The following is a 17,028-nucleotide window of genomic DNA, read 5'->3' on the forward strand; positions in this document are numbered from 1 at the left end:
AAGGGGAGGCCCGCCGAGCCGCGAGGGGCCGCGGGCGGCGGGCGGGCGGCGGGCGGCGGGCGAGGGCGGCAGCGCTGGTGGAGCGGCGGCGCGCGGCGCCCGGCGCGGAGAGCAGCTGGTGTTCGCTGTAACAAACAACTTGCCACTCAAACGCCGGCCCGCTGGGCATGCGCGGCCGCTGCGGGGCGTGCCGGGACTTGTAGTCGCGCGCGGCCCGGGCGCCGCCGGCCGGGGCTGTAGGGGGCTGGGCGGCCGCGCGAGGGGCCGACCGGGCGCCCGCGGAAGGCAGGAACGCGGGCGCCTGCCCCGGCCGCAGGGAGGGGGGCGACGGGAAGCGGGGGGCCGGCTTGGGCCTAGCTGCGAGCTCTCACTCCGAGCTCGGGACCCGGCGCTCCGGGGTGCAAGCGAGCTGCCGGCACAGCTCCGGCGCCGGAGGAGGCCCGAGTCTGGGAGGGGAGAGATTTGGAGAAATCGGTGGTTAGAGTCCCGAGAAGCAAAACAGACATGGGTGCTGCGGACAGAGGTGGGGCCGAGGGGATCTGGGGGCGGGGGGAGGGGCGGTTCCTGGAGGAAGGGTCATCCAGGCTGGGTTCTGAAGGATGAATGGGAGCTCGCCGGGGAGGGGGGCGGGGCGCGGGGCTGGAGGCCCGAGGCCTTCCAGGCAGAAGGAACAGCGTGTCCAAAGCACAGAAGCGTGAAAGCCCCCACTGTGCTGTGTTTGGCTTTGCTGGAGCGGAAAATGTGAGGGAGGAGAGGCAAGAGATAAGGCAGGCGTAGTCACCAGGAGTCCGGTCGAGAGGGGTCATGTGTGCAGATCTAATGAGGTGGCCGTTTAGCCCGCGCGAGAGGGGGTGACGGGGACTGCGACGGCCGAATTAGTGAACAGTCTGAAATAATCCGAAGGGCTTCCCATCCCGGGGCCAGTGTGCCGTGACCATGGCCTGCAAGGGATCCCCTTAGTGGCTGGCTGGTTTGAAATAGTGTAGGTTAAAGTTGCTGGTGCCTCGCTCTTCGGCAGAGTAATCTGGGGACAGGATGGGTCAGGTTTACCTGCTGGGGCAGTCCGGGAAGGCTCTTTTTGGGGGAAAACTCCAGCGATGCCCTCCCACATTCTCTCTCTGAGCCCGCCTCTGTTAGGTAGGAACATATGAGGCTCCCTCATTTCCACAAAGGGGTGTGAAGCCTGCAATCTGGTAGCTCTTAGAGCAGGCTGATCCCCTTACTGCTTTGTTTTCACTAAAGAATTTATCACCCTCTAATAAAGAATATATTTACTTTTTTTGTTTGTTTGTTTTGGTTTGTCTGTCTGCCTCTTGTAGAATCTCAGCTCCATGAAGGCTCCATGTCTGTCTCCCTCTTGCAAAATCTCAGCTCCATGATTTTTGTCTGTTTTCTGCTGTATTCCCAGTGCTTGCGATGTGACTGACCTGTGAGAGATAGGCGTTTCAATATTCATGGAGTGCATAAATACAAACCCTATTCTTTTAGAGTCTAGGGGTCTAGAAGGCCCAAACAGAAATGCATTCAGGGCTTCAGGGCCCAGGCAAGTAACAGCGATGTGTGAACCAGTTGGTATCAGACAGTTATAAAAAAAAAACAAAAAACAAAAAACAACCACAAAAAGCACCAACAGGTGAAACCAAGCAAACAAGACTAAAGGTAGGACTCGGTCCGCGTTCTGACTTCTGCACTGGATGGCCTCAGTCAGTATTTTTTTAATCTGTAGGCCATGCCCCATGAGCAGATGGTGAAATCAATTTAGCAGGGTCGACTAGCATTAAAGACAAAACAAAACAAGAATAGAAAATGGCACAGAGCTTTGCACGTCGCAAGGGTAGGTTACCACTATGTTTTCTAAGTTGCAGGAAACTTGAATTTTGGCCTGTGTGTCCACGTGTGCCCATGTGGTGAATCTCCATACAAAGGTGTTTCTTACTGTGGTCCCGGTCGAAAGCATTTGACAACCCTGTGGGTTTTCTGCTGGTCAAGCCAGACCATCATAACGTTTGCAAATTTGACGGTATGGCTTTGCCTTGCAGAATTGGTGCCTCTGATTTTTGTGAAACAACTCCAGAAATCAAAGTTGAGGTGTTACAGAGACGGCCCTGTGGGTTGCCAAATCCAGGGGATGTTTTCAGGCTGGGACTAGGTTGAGACATGCACCTCGACGTCACGCAAGTTAAGTGCTGTCGTGGCACTTTCCCAGTGGAATTCACTCCTCTCCCTCAATTCCTTAGTGCTGTACCCTTCTGGTCCCCCTCTGGTTCTTCCAGCTTGCCATCTGTGGTTTCTTCTCTGCCCAACCCTAAAACAAATGGAGGCCCAGTTGGTGTTCCTTCCTGTAGTGCATTTTTACCGCAATGGCTGCCAGTGAATCATGCCCCCTGGTAAGGCGTCCCGCGCTGACTTTGGTTTGGCTATAGGACCTTTTTGGCCAATGTGCCTGATAAATCCTGTACACTGGGACTCGCCCACTTAGAATGCTGCCCTGAGAACCACCGCGCTGTGGAGAAGTCCGGATGAAAGATCACAGGGAAGGAGGGGCCCGAGTGTTCCTGCTGTTCCCTGCGGACAGCTCACCTCAACTACCTGACATGAGAGTGAGACCCTCTTGGACCTTCCAGCTCACTGTCCCAGATGAATGCAGCCTCCTGAGTGAGCCAGGTGAAACCAGAAGAGCAATTACCCAGCCAACCTGTAGAAAAATAACAAATAGTTGTTTTTAGCCACTAAGATTTGGAGTGGTTTATTATATAGCAATAGGTAATTCAACCCTCATCTTCCCTCACTCTATGGGTGGACTTAGTCTCTGGCTTCTCATACATCGATGGTCCCCAAATTGACAGTTCCCAGTCAGAATATGTTCTTGAGGCCCTGATTCATGTAGCTAGCTTCCTAGCGGTTGGCTACCTCCATCTAAATGTTGGCAGGCTCTGCCAACCCAACCTGTTCGAACCTGACCTCACTGTCTGATTCACCTCCAACCTTCTCCCCTTCCTCCTGGAATCTCTGTCTTGGTGAAGGACACCAGGCCTCTTTCCTTGAATTACCAGCCTGCTGTGGCACGCTGTATTTTCCAAGATGGAGGCAATAAGATCTTCCATCCTCCATGTTCTTCCTGCAACATGCTAATCATCCCGTTAAGAGGTGAGTCTATGTTCCCTCCCCTTGAATTTGAGCAGGCCTGTGACTTCTGAAACTAAGTCCTGACAGGTGATACTGTTTGCACCTGGTCCTCTTGGGATGCTCTCCCTTGGAACCATTATGCCATGCTTTGTGGATGCATGGGCCACACAGACCACAGGTAGGTATTGGTATTGGTTGTGTAGGGCTGTGTAACAAACTACCACAGACTGGGCTGGGACTTACACAGCAAAAATGTATTGTTTCACAAACCTGGAGGCTCAAAGTCCAAGATCAGGATGTTGGCAGAGTTGGTTCCTTCTGAGGCTTCTCTCCTTGGCTTGTAGAGGTCTGTCTTCTCCCTGTGTCTTCACATGGTCTCCCTCTATGTGTGTATCTGTATCCTAATCTCTTCTTCTTATAAGGACACCTGTTATATTGATTAGGACCCACCCTAACGACCCCTTAATCACCCCTTTCAAGGGCTTGCCTCCAAATATGGTCACATTCTGAGGTACTGGGGGTTAGGACTTCAACATTTGAACTTTGGGGATACTAGATACAATTTGGCCCATAGCAGTACTCCAGCCAACAGACCAGACCCACTGAGGTTCCAGCTGGAAGCCAGCATCACTACCAGATGTGTAAGGAAGTCTTTGTATGACACAAATGCATGAGAGACCCCCCTCCCACCACCAAGCAAGAACCACCCTGCTGAGCCCAGCCTGTAGAACTCTGAGAGGTAATAATAAAATATGTATTGTTGCTTTAAGCCACTACATTTTGAGACGGTTGGGTAAGCAGCAATTGGTAACTGGAACACCCTGGAATCATCGTGGGGGTGGAGAATGGAGGAAGTTGATTGGGGAATCATCCTAGATTGCTACCTCTCGCTTCCTGTTCCCCCAACCCGATCTATCGATTGATCGATAGATAGATTTTTTTAAGGTGGGGAGGGGCAGAGGGAGAGGGAGAGAGAGAATCTTAAGCAGACTCCAGTGCGGGCGCCTGACGTGGGGCTCCATCTCACGATGTTGAGATCATGACCGGAGCCGAAATCCAGAGTTGAATGCTTAACTGATGAGCCATCCAGGCGCCTCTCCACTCGCCAACCCCTATATCTGATCAATCACCAAGTCCTAATGATTTTATTATATACCATATATCTCTAATTCAACATCTCTCTCCACCTTGACCATCATGATCCCATGTCAGATCATAAATCCCCTGTCTTAAAGATCCTAATGCCCATTCTGTCCACATAATGTTCCCAGGGTAGCTGTTCTACTCTGCGACCCTATTCCCCTGTAACTCCTCTGCCTAATGCCCTTTGAGGGCCAGGAGGAAACTACAGCTCTCTTAAGAAAACCAAGTTCATATCCTCCACAGCTGGTCATATGTAAAAGGGAAGGCACTTCCTGGTTCCTAGATGCACCATTTTCAATATGGTGGCCATTAACCACATACGGCTATTGGGTAGTTGAAATGTGGCTAGTGCCATGAGACACTGAAGTCTGAATTTCACTTCATTTTAATTTAAATTTAAAAACTGCTACTCGTACTGTATGGTGACTAACATAACATAATAAAATAAAATTAAATTAAATTAAAAAAAATAAAAACTGCTACTCGATTCCATTATTAGAAAGCATTCAAGGGGCTCCTGGCTGGCTCAGTGGGAAGAGTGTACAACTCTTGATCTTTGGATCGTGATTTCAAGCGTGTAGATCTTGGGTGTAGAGATGACTTAAATAAATAAACATTCAAAAAAAAAAAGTTCAAGTATGTTTGGAATAGCCTGATTAACTCCTCTTTTTTCTGGGACTGAGGAGGATTTCAGGACTTGGGGCTTTTAGTTTTAAAACCAGGAGTAAACCGGGACACGTTGATCACACGACTTTAAAACAACTTGGTTATGGAAATCTATGAAATCTAAAACCCAGATCAAGTATTGTAGGTGAAAGTTAAGCATCCAAACGGTGATGTGCAATAAATGTAAAGTATACCCTGACTTTCAAAGACTTGGCATAGGAAAAAGAATGCAAAACATCCCAATAATTTTTTTTATATTGATTGCATGTCGAAATGGTAATATTTTAGATATTGCGTTAAATAAAATATATTATTAAATTGATTTCATCTGTTTCTTTTTACTTTTTAAAGCTTCCAAAGGCCATATGGCTTGCATTATATTTTCTTGGACAGTGCTTTTCTAGAGCAGTTAGTTCTTGGGCTGTGGTTGGTGTCGGAATCACCGGAGGTAGAAACACCCAGGCCCAGGCCATCTCCTGCTTCGACGAGCCTGGGCCTCTGTTCTTTATCGACCCCCAGGCCTCAATCGCCCTGCTGTGGTGGGGTGGGGTGAGGGAGTGTGGATGCCGGGAACCCCTTTTCCCCTTAAGTCTAGAGTCTCTGCACCCAAGACAGCGATGCCCAAACATAGGCAGGACTTCTAATTCTGCCTGGCTGGGGCCTAGCATGGCTTTTACCTCAAGTTCCTAAACTTAAGAACCCACATCCTCTCCAGAAGATGAGCACCTACAATGTCCACCCCCTTCAGAGAAGGTTCTGGCCCCTCTCCACAGGTTGAGAAGCGCTCTCACTCAGGCTGCTTTTGATTCTATTGATCTGGAGTGGGATCGGGCATTCCCGCCCCCTGGCCCCCTGGTTCCCCCGTGATTACCAGTGGTGCACCACCCCGAAGCCTCCGCACCCACCCACTTCTCAAATTCCATCTGAGCAAGAGCAGCACCTGGGTGCTTGTTAGAAATGCAAACTCTCGGGCCCCATCCAGGACCTGCTCAGTCAGAAACTCCGGGGCTGGGGCCCTCGGGTCTCTGTGTAACAAGCCCTCCAGGAGATGATGGCAAAATCTTGAGTTGGACAGCCGTTGCCTTCAAAGAAGAGAAGTCAGCACATGAGCAAATGGCAGGGTCTGGAGTCTTGTAGACGTTCTGGGGGACGGGTGAGGTCATTTCTGTCACCGGCTATACCCTTAGCCCACACGTGGAGCCAAAGCTCCTGGGCTGGACCTAGCGGTCGTCTGTCCATGGTGGCCTTTATCGACCACCATGGACAATTTATGTTTTTGACAATTTCCCATGTTCTGAGTCCTGTCTTCACAAAGTAGAAGCTTCTACACCCTTCCTCATGGCTGTGGGCAGGCCTATCAGACCAGCGCAAGATGGGCGCAGACCTGGGCGCAGACCTGGGCTCAGAAACCCAGCAGGGGCGCGTGCAGCTGTAGGAAGGCGGCAGGATTCGTCCTGGTGATTACCGCTGTGTAACACAGAGCCCACCCTTAGCAGAGTAGAACAACGATTTGCTACGAACTCACAAATTCTGCAGGTTGGGAATGCAGACGGGGCATGTGGGCACAGTTAGGTTTGGCTCCAAGGTATCGAGCTGGACTTCACCTGGAGAACTTGGATCCTGGGAGTGACTTGAGGGCCTGGGGGCTGGAATCATCTGGAGGTCTGTGCCCTCACATGTCTAGTGCCTGGATGGGCTGAGCTGGGATTGTCATCCAGAGCCCTCCTTTGCGTGGCCTGGGCTTCTCACAGCATGGAGGCTGGGCTCCCCGAGGGAGCAGCTCCAGAGGCAGTGTTCCATGAGAGTCAGGTAGAAACCATATGGTCTTATTTAACCTCAGATGCCACGTGGCGTCGCTTTTGTGGTATCCTCTTGGTCGAAAGAAGCACAAGCCCGTCTTGAGTCAAGAGGGGGGAGGGGTCGTAGGCTTCACCACTTGGAGGAGTGACAACGTCACCCGGAAGAGTGAGTTAGATGGAATTCTTAGTGGGCCATTTTTTAAAAAAGATCTTATCCATTTCTCTATTTGTTTATTTAGAAGACGAGCTGGGGGGAGGGGCAGAGGGAGAAGGAAAGAGAGGCTCCCAAGCCGACTCCACGCTGAGCACAAAGCCCGACATGGGGCTCGATCCCACGACCCTGAGGTCACGCCCTGAGCTGAAACCAAGAGCCAGACGCTTAACTGACTGAGCCACCCTGGCGCCCCTGTGCAGTCATTTTTAGAAACACCCACCACTTAGAAAGGTGAGGTCCCTGGGAGAAGGTGTGTCTTGTTCTGCCCCATGGTACGGACAAGGGTCTGCAGGTTCAGCCTAAACCCTGTTTCTCCAGCTCCCCCAAAGATTCTGTTCTTAATCTTTTCTTTTTTTTGAAGCTTTTATTTTTAAGTAGTCTCTACACCCCAAGTGGGGCTCAAACTCACAGCCCCAAGTTCAAGAGTCGCATGCTCTTCAGTCAGAACCAGTCAGGTGCCCCCGTTCTTAATCTTTTTTTTTTTTAAATTTTGCTTATTTATTTGACAGAGAGAGACACAGCGAGAGAGGGAACACAAGCAGGGGGGAGAGGGAGAGGGAGAAGCAGGCTTCCCCCCGCGAGCAGGGAGCCTGATGCGGGGCTCGATCCCAGGACCCTGGGATCATGACCTGAGCCGAAGGCAGGCGCTTAACGACTGAGCCACCCAGGCACCCCCCGCCCCGTTCTTAATCTTTTTAAATTAAGTTTTTTATCTTGAGAGAATGGTAGATGCATATGCAGTTGTAAGAAATAATATGGGGAGGGAGCGCCTGGGGGGCACAGGCAGTTAAATTCAGGGTTGTGAGATCGAGCCCTGGTTTGAGCTCTGACCTCAGCGGGGAGTCTGCTTGAGATTCTCTCTCCTTCTCCCTCTGCCCCTCCCCACCGTGCTCACTCTCTCTCTCCAAAATAAATAAATAAATCTTAAAAAAAAAAAAAAGAAATAATACGGGGAAGTCCCCTGTACCCTCCACCCAGTTTCCACCCATGGTCATATCTTGTAAAAACAACAATACAATCTCACACCCAGGAAATTGACGCTGATACAATCCACTCAGCTTATTTGGATTTCCAAAGTTTTACATGTAATCATGTGTGTGGTATGTGTGTGTTTAGTTCTAGGCAACTTACTCAATATTTCAAAAATGTACTCTTTTCCACTGAAGATTTTTTTTTTTTAAGTAGGCTCCATGCCCAGGGTGGATCCCAATGCAGGGCTTGAACTCGCGACACTGAGATCAAGATCTGAGCTGAGATCAAGAGTTGGACCCTCCACCGACTGAGCCACCTGGGTGCCCCACCACCCCAGTTTTATTGAGATATACTTGATGTACAGAGGTATATATGTTTAAGGTGTACAGCGTAATAATTTGACTTACATACATTGTGAAATGATTGCCCCAGTAAGTTTAGTTAGCATGCATCGTCTCCTATAGATAGAAAAAAAAGAAAAGGAAAAAGAATGTCTTTTCCCTTGTGATCAGAACTCTTAGGATTGGCTCTTAACTTCCCTGTGTATCATGTTGTACATTATGTCCCTAGTAGTGAGTTATGTTATAACTGGAAGTTTGTACCCTTGGATCTCCCTTCATCCAATTTAAGATCATACTCTTCATTTTAGAATAGTTTTGAAATCACAGGAAAATTGGGAAGAGAGTACATGGGTTCCTGAGTATCCTGCACCCAGGATATTTTGTTGCAATTGATGAACCAATATTGATACATTACCATTAACTAAAGCCCATGTTTTATTCAGATTTCCTTAGTTTTTTTTAAGATTTTATTTCTTAAATTTAAAAAAAATTTATTTATTTATTTGACAGAGAGAGACACAGAGAGAGAGGGAACACAAGCAGGGCAGTGGGAGAGGGGGAAGCAGGCTTCCCGCGGAGCAGGGACCCCGATGCGGGGCTCGTTCCCAGGACCCTGGGATCATGACCTGAGCTGAAGGCTTAACGACTGAGCCACCCAGGTGCCCCTTAAAGATTTTATTTATTTATTTATTTATTTATTTATTTATTTATTTATTTAAAGATTTTATTTATTTATTTGAGAGAGAGAGAGAATGAGAGAGAGAGAGCACGAGAGGGAAGAGGGTCAGAGGGAGAAGCAGACTCCCCGCCGAGCAGGGAGCCCGATGCGGGACTCGATCCCGAGACTCCAGGATCATGACCTGAGCCGAAGGCAGTCGCTTAACCAACTGAGCCACCCAGGCGCCCTAAAGATTTTATTTTTAAGTAATCTCTTCACCCACCATGGGGCTCGAACTCACAACCCTGAGATCAAGAGTTGCTCGCTCCACTGACTGAGCCAGCCAGGTGCCCCCAGATTTCCCTAGGTCTTACCTAACATCCCTTTTCTCTCCCAAGATCCCATCCCTGATACCACATGACATTTCATTGTCGTATCATGTCTCCTTAGGCTCCTCTTGGCTGTGACAGGTTACTCAAGATTTAAAAATAAATTCCTTTTCTAGGGGACCAGAGTGGACTCTGTTGTTTGCAACTAAGCTGTGCACGAGGCCTTCAAGGCTCACTGTGGTCTGGTCTCCCCTCGCTATTGTAGCCCCATCGACCACCACTCACAGCCCCATACTCTATCTTCCATCAAGAACACCTCCCTCCCTCCTACATAGGCTCTCACTGCCTCTGGTCCCTCGCACAGACTGACAGACACATCTTTATTTGACCTCTGGTGTCACCACCTCTGGGAAGCCTTCCATGACCTTTCCAGGCCTGCCCCTCCTCTGTGCATCCATGGTTCTACCAGGCGAGGCCGTGGACTTATTTAGAACGTGGTCTTTGATGTCAGATCTGCCTGAGCTCCAGCCTGGGACTAGTTTTTCAGTCTCTGGGCGCGCTCCGTTCCTCATGTGCAAAACTGGATGATAAGAGATCCTGTCTTGCGGGTTGCAGTGAGGACCCAAGATAATGCTGGAAAGCACACAGCACAGTGCCTGACACAGAGTACCGCCCCCCCCCAGTATATGTAGCTGTGACCTTTCCTGCAGCCCCTCCCCCACGCCCCTCCCTGAGGTTCAAGTTGTCTCATGCCCACGGGGGCTGGCCACTTTACCTCGGCTAATTTGTTAGTTCTGAGAGGACAGAGGCCACTGCGTTTTTACTTTTCTCGTCTCAGAGTTGACCTCACACCAGCCGTTTGCTCAAGCAGCCTAAAAGGATGGCCCGCTCCATGTCTCGTGGCTCCCACCTCATGGGCCCACGTGAGGCCCTTCTTCCTCCAGAACGACCTGCTAGGAAAGCTTTGCTCTCTCTCAAGTTCGGCTAAGACTTTTCCGGACAATAAGAACAGCCTGTCTGAAGGGATCTCTTTTCTGTGACAACGTGGCGGCGCCATGTTTGACATGAGGCCTGGTATCTGCGGCCAGTGGGCCTGGGTTTCAATCTGGGCTCTGTTGCTCGCAAGCTGTGTGGACCTCGGGCAAGTGACTGACCTCTCTGTCCCTCATTTCCTCATTTGCCAGTTTGGGACTGGCTGCATAACTTGTGGGACCCAAGGCAAAATGAAAGTGCAGGGCCCTCGTTTTGGAAATCATGAAGGATTTCAAAATGGCCTGAGTAGAGCCTGATACCAAGCGAGTGACTGTGTAGGTCACAAGCCACTGGGGCTGGCTCTGCTGACAAGGGACCCCGGACACCGTGCCACTGGCCCCTGGGCTCCACCTGCATCATCCAGTTTTGCTTTCTCCCTGTCTCCACCCTGCTCCCTCCCCTTCCTTTCACACGTGCTCAGGTCCAGAGAGGGGAAAGAAGGTGGTCTTTCTATTGCCCATCAGCCCATTCACCATATTTCTTTATCCCTGGCTTGGGGCCAGGGATGTGGGTTTTGTCTGCCCGGCTCGGGGCTGTAGCCCCAGAGCCTAGAACACTAGGTCTGCTCCCACTAAGTATTTATTGAATGAACAATGGCATGAATGAATGGAGGCAGGGAGAAGCATTGCTGGTGGGGCAAGACTCAGTTTCTCCATCTGTAAAATGGAAGGGAGTGGCCTGGAAGATCTTAAGCCCTCCTTTCAAGTCTATGATCCCATGCCGCTATTACTCAAAACAGACCTGAGATCCCCTTTGGGGATTTGTCCTCAGAGGGGGAAACAGGCTCTGACTTTTCCACGCCCGTGGCTTGGATTTGTGAAACAGACAACAGAATGTTCTGTAAGTCTGCTGGTGTTGTAGAGAGAATCTGGGCTTGAGTCCCCCCTTTGCCAGAGGGGCCCCTTCAGGGCCTCAGTTTCTATATCTGTAAGATGGGGACAATAGCGTCACCCCAAAGAGCTGGAAAGGGTGCTGGCAGGAGCCCTTTGTAACTCGTGTGGCACCCGGTAAGTGCAAAGGCATGTGACCGTCCCGGGTAGTCACACAAGGAGTGACTGCCTGGTAACACCTTCTTCATGTGTGTCTGTTCCTCTGACTCAGAAGGCTGCTGTCAAGGCAAAGTTCTGAGCCGAGGGACGGAGGGGCCCTGCTGGGGACTCACAGATGAGCGAGACACACGTTCTAGTTGGGAGGTGGGGGGAGGTTATTGTCAAGAAACAAGTAAAGATGTACACACGCTCCAAAGACAATAAACCAGTGTGATTTGATGGGGATTGGATGCTCTGAGGTCAGGACCAAGCAGCCTGCCCGCAAAGATCTGGAAGAAGAGCCCACGGGAAGAATGCAGGGCGAACACAGGAACTAGAAGTGGGTGCTGGGCTACCTTTGGAGACAGTGAGTTCCCCACAGTGGGAAAGAGGCCACAGGAGTTGAGTGATGGTCAGGAGTCATAGAGGGGTCTCTGGTGGGAGGTTAGATTTGCGAAGTTGTGGGTAAGAGCCAAGTGTGGGGGCTCCTTAAAGTCTGGGTTTAGACTTTCCCTGGAGCCCAGAGACCCCCAACCTACTCAGGGTCCCAGGAAGGGGTGAGTCCTGGGTGTGGAGGCTACGGGCTGCTTAAGTGTGGTGGGGGTGGAAAAAGAAGAGAGAGAGGGTCAAAAGAACTTAATTTGGGCAAGACGTATCTTTTTCTGGGGCTCAGGTTCTTTCTAGATCCTTCTCTAGTCCCTAGGTGAGCTGACCTTGAATCTCCTCCCCTGTGTTTGACAAACAATGCTGAGGACCATGGGGAGTCACTGAGGGTTCTTCAGCAGAGGAGGAGCCCAATCAGATGGCTGTCCCCTTGGCCGATTCTGAGGGGGGCCAGGCCTCAGCCACCTCCATTTCTTCCCAAATCTAACCTCCCCCAGAAAAAGATACCTCTTGCCCACATTAAGTTCTCCTGACCCTCCCTCTCTTCTTTTTCCCACCCCCCACCACACTTAATAGGACACTATTGTCCCCCTTCTCTCTCTCCCCCAACAGGGCTGCAGGAAGAAGAGATTGCTCTGATTCTTTGCTGGAGATGCCCTTCCCACGCACTCTCTCGCACCCCCATAACAAAGCATTACTGGTCCCCAAAGTGCAGTAGACTGGCTTAATGTAAACAGTCATAGCTTAATCCTCACCAGCCATTATCCTGATCTTGGGGCAGGGTCTTCTTTCCCTGTTGCTCCCAGGGCCAGGAGCCTGAGGGACCAGATGCCAGCCTCTCAGCTGCAAATCCGTACTTAGACACCAGGCATGACTCAGCTCTACCGTAGTAGAGTACAGGATACAGAAAACCAACCAACCAACCAACCAACTTACCAACCAACCAACAAACCAACCAACGAACTAGTCAACCAACCAATGAACTAACCAACCAACCAATCAACCAACCAACCAACCAACTAACCAACCAACCAACAAACCAACCAACGAACTAGTCAACCAACCAACCAACCAATGAACTAACCAATCAACCAACCAACCAATCAACCAACCAACCAACCAACTAACCAACCAACCAACAAACCAACCAACAAACTAGTCAACCAACCAACGAACTAACCAACCAAACCAACCAACCAACCAACCAACCAACCAACCAACCAACCGACATCGCATCCTAGAGAGCCAGGCTGAGCTGGATTTTGGCCTCTCCTCCCTTTTGTGCTGTGCTAGTTACATCTTTTTCTCTGCTTTGGTTTCCTTATCTGTAAAATGGGCATATCGGTGTCTCTCTCACAGAGTGTGAGTGTGTGCATGTGTGGGGGATTAAATGAAAGAATGACTTTAGGAAGGCACCCAGTGCTGTTCCTGGCACACAGGAGATGCTCAGTAAATATTTGTCGAATGCATGAATGCATGGAGGAACAGTCCTTTGGCAGCCTGTGACCCCTACTCTCTATGGCTCCCCATGGGATGGCTCCTGTCAGTGAAGGAGGAGAGGAAAGAAATGCGTGTGCCCAGGGCTTCTCCTTGGTGCCTGTATGTGTGTTGTTACATCGGATCCTCCGGAGAGGTAGGGGTTCATACAACCATTCTGCAGATGGCAAGGCAGAGGCTAGGGGAAGTTAGGAGAAGAGGAAGCTCTGGATACAGCTTTCCATGGGTCTCACAAGGGCCAATGGCAGGACCGAGCTCCTAAAGGTACCTAAGGAACACTCACTGTTTGAATCAACTGGTGAGTCTTAGTCACCATGGTGACAGTGGGGACACCATCCCCTTTCTTGTGTTGTCATTGGGCAGGGCTAGGGCAGGACAGGGGGCCACCAAGTCTTTCCTTCTCTCTCTCCCCCCATCACACATCATTTCCTCCCATGGCCTTCTCCTGCCTCCTCCCCCTTCCTACATACTCCTCAGCCTGTGGCCCCCCCCCCCCCCGCTTTTGTCCTTTTTTGTCATGATCTGTGACTGAGGACAGCCTGTGTAGCCTCTAAGAAACCAAAGGTTGACACTGTGGAAGACAGAGGAGGAGGGGCCTCCACGTCCCTATCACTCACACTCCTGGGCCTCAGTTTCCTTATCTGTAAATAGGGCTTGTTGTAAGGATTCGGGGTGGTGTGGGCGGGTGCTGAGGCCAGGCCTGACCAATGGGAAATGCCAGCAGGTGTCACTTGTGATTATGATTATTATTTTCCTCTTCCCGAGGCCGCCCTTACTCCAGCTCTTTAGTGTCCTGGGAACTGATTCTGGAAAGGGTTAGGGCCTGAGATTCTGAAGGTGTGATTTTTGAGTAAATTGTGCCTCAATTTCACGATCACTAAATTGCAAGTCTCTGGATGGCTGCCTGGCCCAGGATGGCTGTCAGAAAAATCATAACCGAATCCCGGGGAACTCACACAGAACCAAGTTTGGATTGTAAAGTCAGGGAGGGCATGGTTAGGACGGCATGTGCCTTTCCTCGCAGTGACATTCACTCAAGGCTTGTGGGATGACTGGCAACTGGCGGGTGGGGGTGGATCCTGGGGGTTCCCGGGTGACCCCAGATGCAAAGCAGCCCCCGAGATCCTTCTCCGGAGATCGTAGGAGAGGGAGCTGGGTCCAGGGAACCCTTTTGGACATTGCAAGGAGGATTTTCTCTCTTGGGAGGGAATCTGCTCTCTTTAAAATCCTTTGCAAAGATGCTGGGCTGGCTGGTGACACATTAGCCACGTCGCAGTGAAAAGAGCAATTTATCAGGGGGATGTTCCTTCCAGGGATCCAGAGCCTTTGAGAACTTGATTGCGGTTAATGTACCAACCTTTCCAAAGTGTTTTATGGCACTCTCAAATGAGATAATGAAGCCCTTTAATTTACTGTTCAACTCCCAAACAGAGTGAGCGGGTCAGGCATCCTCCCTGCCCCAGGCCTGCAGAGGGGGAAGGCTCAGGAGGCCCCGTGCACCCAGCGTGTTGTCATGAACTTCTCTACTGGAGCTGCCCAGCCCCCAGTGGGAGGTGGCATGTGGCTCTGGGCAGCCTCCATCTTGTGGCTTCCTTCATGTGTGTCCCCAGGCAGATCACTTACTCTCCTGAAGCCTCCATTCCATTATCTGCAGAATGGGGATGATAACACCATCATGGCAGGGGTGTGGTAGGATTAAGGACAGCGCCTGGTGCCGGGTAGATGATCAATAATTGGAAGTTGTCATTGGGTAGTGAAATGGAACCCCAAGACCCAAAGTTCTCAGAGGAAATTGTACTTGCTGCTGGTCCCGGGGAACGTTCCCCAGCCCATGCCACCTGCAGCGGAGGTGAGTTGTCCCATGGAGGCTTGCCCAAACCCTAAGTTCATCGGTAAACAAAATGTTCTGTTGTTTGAAACCACTGAGTTTGGCACGGTGTGTTTCACTGCAATAGACAACAGATACAGAGTTCTTCCCGGGTTCTCACGCACTCTCCTTCCCCGGGACTCAGACCTAGATCCCTGGGGCTAGGCCCAGGATCAACCAGAGGGACTGATCTGGCACTATCTACTTGGGTCTGACACTTGCCTTCCTGCAGGAGGAGTCTCTTCCTGGGAAGCTCTTGGGTCTTTCTCCCTGACAGCCCTCTGAGGGCAACTTCACTAGTCCTCTGGAATTGACTAGATATCCTTCATTTTTGGAGGGCCAGGGTTTAGATTAAAGCCAGGACACCCTCTCCTCGATTCTTAGTCTCCACCCCTAGCCAGAATCCCAGTTATTTTATGAGCGGGGAAAGCATGGAAATGGGAGACTGGGTTTTGGATTTTCCAGGGCTTTCCAGGCTGCTTCCCAGTGCAGGAAGGTCGATGCTCCAGAGGGGGCCCTCTGTGTCTCAGTAAGACCCCAAGTCACTTCATCACCTTTTCACTGACCGTGATCAGTAAGCAACCTCATTTTTAGCAGGGAGATGCAAGTTAAAACCCCAAGCATCTCCCAGCTATGATTACCTGCAAAGGCACGTTGCTCAGACCACCTTCCATGCACTTGTGGCCTCAGTGTATGTGGTCCCACCTGCCATTTTTGCTAACTGGGGACAAGTGTGATGGGCCATTCCAGCTCTGATGCTCCCTCTGAGGCTAGGGGAGGCACATGTCCTCCCTCTCTTGCTCCTGCTTCCTTCCTTCCAACAGGTGTTGATCTCAAGCACACTTGTTAATGAACATTCTGTGTGCTGAACACCATTTCTGAGTCTGTTTCCTGGGGAACCTCACCTCTGACAACCACAGCTCCTCCCGAAAGGCTAAAATACTTTGAAAAAATCACAATTTTATCTATCTAAATTCCTCGCTCGTTCTCCCCAACAGGTTAAGCCCCAGCCCGTTTTTCACGTTTTGAAACTTCATCAACCGGAACTAGATGTGCACATAATATGGTCAGTTGATTTTTTTCAGTTATTTAATTACGTTCTTTGTAAGAAATTTAGAACACCAATTTGTGAGGGTAAACTCCATTTGTGAGAGAAAACACAGAGCGGAGGTAGCCCCGAAGCTGAGGAGCAGCTTTGATTTTTGGCCGAATTTTCGAGTCCACAGCTTTCTGATCAACCTTGCGCGGCTCTGTAATCTCGTATTTATCCTTCTCGGTGTCGAAGATCTCACCGTCCTGGTGTCTGGGCTTACACAGCTTCTTCTTGAAGTAAGCATCAGTGAGATGTTTGGGGATTTTCACACTGCTGATATCAATTTTGGTAGAAGGAGCAATGACGAATTTCTGGTGTGTTCTACGCAGAGGAGCTCGATTGAGGGACAGAGGTCCGGTCACAGGCAGCAAGCCACTGCTCAGTTGCTTCAGGAAAACGACCCGCTTGCCTCTGTGGCGCCCAGGGAGGATGATCAGAATGGTCCCGGGGGGTGATACTAGCTCGCAGCTTTCCCATGTGCCGACTGAAAGGTTTTTTGCCGCGGCTCAACAGCTTTCAAGGCACATCTTCGGTAGGATAATACCTAGGCATTTTGCGAAGTTTAACCACTCGGGTACCACCGTTCTTGCCACCACCAACTGGTTTTGTGACAGCAGCAAGAGCTTTCTCCTTTTGCTTTTCAACCCTGGATTCATCTGCCGAATACTTCCTCTTGTGCAAGGCCTTTCTGGAATACATAGCCGATCGGGACTACCTGCCAATTCCTCTGACAAGGACAGGGTTTCGGCTGCACTGGGGCTTTCCCTTCTTTGGCGTTTTAGCCTTGGGGATACCCTTGTTAGCCCCGCCACCGGCATCAGCCTTCTTAGCTTCAGGTTTCTTCTTAGTCTTCGGCTTCTCAGCTTTTTCGCGCGCCAT

The 17,028-nt window shown here is 50.5% G+C and overlaps 1 pseudogene; it reads right to left on the minus strand.

Moving 5' to 3' along the window:
* Positions 1 to 16,131: 16,131 nt before the first annotated feature.
* On the minus strand, positions 16,132 to 17,028 carry LOC112817553 (large ribosomal subunit protein eL6 pseudogene; annotated as a pseudogene).

The sequence above is a fragment of the Callorhinus ursinus genome, unplaced genomic scaffold (assembly GCF_003265705.2).
Source record: "Callorhinus ursinus isolate GAN/ISIS: 27379988/994484 unplaced genomic scaffold, GSC_fseal_2.0 scaffold55, whole genome shotgun sequence".
Lineage (NCBI taxonomy): Eukaryota > Metazoa > Chordata > Mammalia > Carnivora > Otariidae > Callorhinus > Callorhinus ursinus.